The 5,000-nt window shown below is 42.9% G+C and overlaps 1 protein-coding gene across 1 annotated transcript in view; it reads right to left on the bottom strand.

The window, feature by feature from the left end:
• Window positions 1-5,000, bottom strand: part of LOC135106223 (uncharacterized) — a 110,049-nt gene that overhangs the window by 852 nt on the left and 104,197 nt on the right. The gene's annotated exons all lie outside the window — the stretch shown is intronic.

Raw genomic sequence — 5,000 nt, 5'->3', positions numbered from 1 at the left:
CTCACGCCACCTTCGTTTCACCTAAATCACGTACAACTTATTAAATTTACTCTTCCTCCCTTCCCTCCCTCCGCTCCCTCCTTCTCTCCCTTACCGTCCTAACCCACGAAAAAAATACATTAAAAAACACTCCACGTATTCCTTGAGTTTTCTGGGGAGACGGAAGTGTGTTTGCGTGAGGGAGGTGTGTATTTTTGTGTGTCTGAATGTCAGGTGTGTGTCAGGTGTGTGTGTGATATGTATATATAGTTTTTTTTTAGTTTTTGTATGTGTTAGTGTGTTTAAATCTAGCGGTCAGTGTGTGTGTGTGTGTGTGTGTGTGTGTGTGTGTGTGTGTGTGTGTGTGTGTGTGTGTGTGTGTGTGTGTGTGTGTGTGTGTGTGTGTGTGTGTGTGTGTGTGTGTGTATGGGTGAATGTGTAAAGGTTGTGTTCAGTGTACGTATGTATTGTTGTGGTAGTAGTCAGTGTTAATGTGTATGTATATGTGTCAGTATAACGTCCCTTTAATGTTTATCAATCACTGCTTGTATAAATATATGTACTATACAGCATATTTCTAGAAGGTATATGTAGCAGTGTAGTTTCCTTCAATGTCTGCCAGTTACTGTGTATATATATAGAGAAAATGCATAATTTCTCTTAAGTATGAGTAAGACTGAGAACAACTTATATGCAAAGGAATGTTAAAAGCTTCCATTCTTAGCGTGTGTATGAATAAACCTGTAATTACATGCATGAACGACAGAATACAACCTCATCATGTGCTTAAGTATAATGTGTATGTCTGGCTGTCATCATGTGCACAAACGAGAGAAAACAACCCATTTTAGTATGTACTTAAGCATAATTATGTATGTTTGTGTCTTTTTCATATGTACGGAAGTAAAGAAAACAAAAGCATTTCAGTGTATGCTTAAGTATATATGTATGAATAAGCTTGGCTCTTATTATATGCATGGCGGAAAGAAAACAATCCCATTCTAGTATGTATTTAAGTATGTATATGTATTTTAATCGAATGAAAGAAAATAAGCCAACCATTTAAGTATGTTCTTAAGTATATGTATGCATGTCTATCTCTCGCATGTATAAAAGCATGAAAACCAACCCATTCTAGTATGTATTTAGGTAGGTATATGTGTTTCCCTGCCACAAATTGAAAGCATGGAAAAATTAATACAATCCATCCCTCCTGTCCCTCATATGCATAAAAAAAAACGATGCAATTGAGTATATTACGTAAGTTTATGTGTGACTAACTGAATGCAAGAAATAATGAAAAATACCACATATTTCTGCATGTGAGTGAGTGTGATTCACTTAATGCTGCATGTACGGGACAAAGGAATGCGCGCCAAGTCCTTGGTGGGAACAAACACGCAGCGCACTCGAGGCGACATCAAAGCAAGTGCCGTAATGGACAAGACCGCCTGGATAAGTATGCAAAATATAGGAGGGTAATTTCACACTGCACCTGCCCGTCTTTTCTCGTGTCTTCAGGTGAGAGTTACTACCATAACACTTTTTCCTCAGGTATTCATCATCCCGTCAGACTCGAGTTTAATTATGAAATATGACAACACTTTATGAGTTTTTTTTATTCTTACTTCCATGTACTTTTAATGTTTATGCTCAGCTCTCTCGCCCAATGGAAAACTTTTATCCTACATATCATATTTTAGAATCCGTAAGTAGTTTTACTTTTCAACTAATACATGATGCAATGAAATATTTAAAGCAATCGATAGCTTTATTTTTTTCTTTCTGTAAGTCTAACCTTTCTAAACTATGATGAATACTTAACAAATAAAACTAAGAAGATGGCACAACAGTCAGAATGTTCAGAAGTGCCAGTTTAAATTTTGTTTCTTCAGATATCATAGCAAAGGTTAATGTTTATTTATTTATTTTTTTCTTCATCTTCTCGGCGTATTCTTTTTCAATTTAAATAATAACCAACTGTCATCTGTTTTACGAAATTTAAATACAAACACTGACGATTATTGCACGCTACTGTGTATTCCGCATTGTTGTCTCTCTCTCTCTCTCTCTCTCTCTCTCTCTCTCTCTCTCTCTCTCTCTCTCTCTCTCTCTCTCTCTCTCTCTCTCTCTCTCTCTCTCTCTCTCTCATTGTATCTGGCGAGTTGAAGGGAAAAGTGTGTGTGTGTGCGAGTGTGAGAGAGAGAGAGAGAGAGAGAGAGAGAGAGAGAGAGAGAGAGAGAGAGAGAGAGAGAGAGAGAGAGAGAGAGAGAGAGAGAGAGAGAGAGAGAGAGAGAGAGAGAGAGAGAGAGAATTGTTTCATCAGCAATGGGAAAAGTTTCAAGGCAAATGTCACAAATCGTAGTGTCTTCTTATCATTGAAAAACAGACGCCGAAGAAGAAGAGGCGGCAAAGGAGAGCAGAGAGAGAGAAGAAAATGTCAAAGGAATCTTAAGGAACAGAAATACGAGAGAAAAAAAAAATTGGAAGAGATGTAAGGTAAACAAGAACGTGAAAAGGCGATAGCAAACAAAGAAGAAATAAAGGAGAGGAGGAAAAGTAAGAGCGATAAATTAGTTCTTCCTCCTCCTCCTCCTCCTCCTCGTTCTTCTTCTTCTTCTCCTCCTCCTTCTTCTTCTTCCTTCGTCTTCATATTTACAGACTCGCAGAAACAAAACTTGTGTCAATAAATATATCAAGCGGAAGCCATAAATGTGTGTGTGTGTGTGTGTGTGTGTGTGTGTGTGTGTGTGTGTGTGTGTGTGTGTGTGTGTGTGTGTGTGTGTGTGTGTGTGTGTGTGTGTGTGTGTGTGTGTGTGTGTGTGTGTCCCCTTCGTAACATATGCGTACTTCTGATAGAATTTAAACGAAAACAAAAAAAAAATAAATAAGAAAAATATGATTAAAATATAAAAACAAATAACATGTCTGCAGATTTTCTTTCTCTTTCTTTTTCATCTCTCTCTCTCTCTCTCTCTCTCTCTCTCTCTCTCTCTCTCTCTCTCTCTCTCTCTCTCTCTCTCTCTCTCTCTCTCTCTCTCTCTCTCTCTCTCTCTCTCTCTCTCTCTCTTCTCCTCCATTAAGTATTCCTGCTTCCTCTCCTGCCTTCCTTCTCCCTCTTACGGTTCCCTCCTTATGAATCTTCTGGAAGGCCGTGTGTCACTTTGGACATCTTCTCTCTCTCTCTCTCTCTCTCTCTCTCTCTCTCTCTCTCTCTCTCTCTCTCTCTCTCTCTCTCTCTCTCCAAGCACTGCCTCTTAGTCCTCACCTTCCTCGGCACGCTGAAATTCCTCCTCCTCCCCCACTTCGTCCTCGCCCTCCTCCTCCTCCTCCTCCTCCTCCTCCTCCTCCTCCTCCTCCTCCTCCTCCTCCTCCTCCTCCTCCTCCTCCTCCTCCCCTCGTCTCCCTCCCCCTCCTCCTCCTCCTCCTCCTCCTCCTGATACACCCTTAGCAGTAACTCACGCGTCTTATCAGAAGGAAGTTCTTGCATTTATCACAGTTCCTAGTATCCTCCTCCTCCTCCTCCTCCTCCTCCTCCTCCTCCTCCTCCTCCTCCTCCTCCTCCTCCTCCTCCTACTTCTCCTCCTCCTCGTTTACTCATTCATTCGTCATATCCCTCATTCCGCCATTCCCTCTCATCCTTATCCCCTCCTCCTCCTCCTCCTCCTTATCCTTCACAGTCTTTTTATCCTCCTTTTCTCTTCCTCCTCTTCCTCCTCCAGCACTAAAATCCTCCATGCTTTTTCCTTATCGCATCCTTCATCCCTCCTCCTTCCTCCTCCTCCTGATCATCCCTTTCTTCAATGTAACTAATTCCAGTTGTTCCCGCTTCATGCTCTCTCTCTCTCTCTCTCTCTCTCTCTCTCTCTCTCTCTCTCTCTCTCTCTCTCTCTCTCTCTCTCTCTCTCTCTCTCTCTCTCTCTCTCTCATCGCCAGACTCTTCAATGCTCTTCCGACCCTAAGCCGCCTTTCCACGATACCACAGGAGGAGGAGGAGGAGGAGGAGGAGGAGGAGGAGGAGGAGGAGGAGGAGGAGGAGGAGGAGGAGGAGGAGGAGGAGGAGATGAGAAGAAAATCCGTCCTTACTTCGCCTTAACGTTATTTCCCTTCTTCTTCTTCTTCTTCTTCTTCTCCTTCTCCTTCTCCTCCTCCTCCTCCTCCTCCTCCTCCTCCTCCTCCTCCTCCCAGTTTCCCGGAGATGACAGTAACGTGACAGGATGTTGAGGACTGATGACCGCTTAAGCTGTAAACTTTAGGGTACTTCTCAACAGACTCTCTCTCTCTCTCTCTCTCTCTCTCTCTCTCTCTCTCTCTCTCTCTCTCTCTCTCTCTCTCTCTCTCTCTCTCTCTCTGCATGGTTGTTGAAAATAGAATACTGCACTTTTTTGTCTCTCACTTTCACGCCGCGGTTTGAAATAAAAGAATTGAAATATATCTGCATATCTATGTATACGGATGAGAGAGAGAGAGAGAGAGAGAGAGAGAGAGAGAGAGAGAGAGAGAGAGAGAGAGAGAGAGAGAGAGAGAGAGAGAGAGAGAGAGAGAGAGAGAGAGAGAATCGGTAATCCCCTTGTCATCAAAACGAAACTGGAAAGGAAGAGAAAACGAGATAGAAGGAAAAAAAAATTAAAGCTAGACTGACAAAGAATATGCATCTGACTCACTCTCTCTCTCTCTCTCTCTCTCTCTCTCTCTCTCTCTCTCTCTCTCTCTCTCTCTCTCTCTCTCTCTCTCTCTCTCTCTGACTCGCTCTTTCTTCAATTCCTTACTTTCCAACTCCTCTTCCACTTCTCCTTCCCCTTCCCCTTCCTCCTCCTCCTCCTCCTCCTCTTCCTCCTCCTCCTCCTCCTCCCGGAAGACCTGCAGTGAAGGTTCTTTTGTCTGACGGCCTCTCGCTTTCACTAGAGCCTGAGAGATGGCCGCGAGGGTGCCAATACACACACACACACACACACACACACACACACACACACACACACACACACACACACACACACACACACACACACACACACACACGT

This window comes from Scylla paramamosain, chromosome 13, assembly GCF_035594125.1.
Source record: "Scylla paramamosain isolate STU-SP2022 chromosome 13, ASM3559412v1, whole genome shotgun sequence".
In the NCBI taxonomy this organism is placed as follows: domain Eukaryota; kingdom Metazoa; phylum Arthropoda; class Malacostraca; order Decapoda; family Portunidae; genus Scylla; species Scylla paramamosain.
The sequence above is the reverse complement of the archived record's forward strand: the minus strand, read 5'-3'. Positions and strand labels throughout refer to the sequence as shown.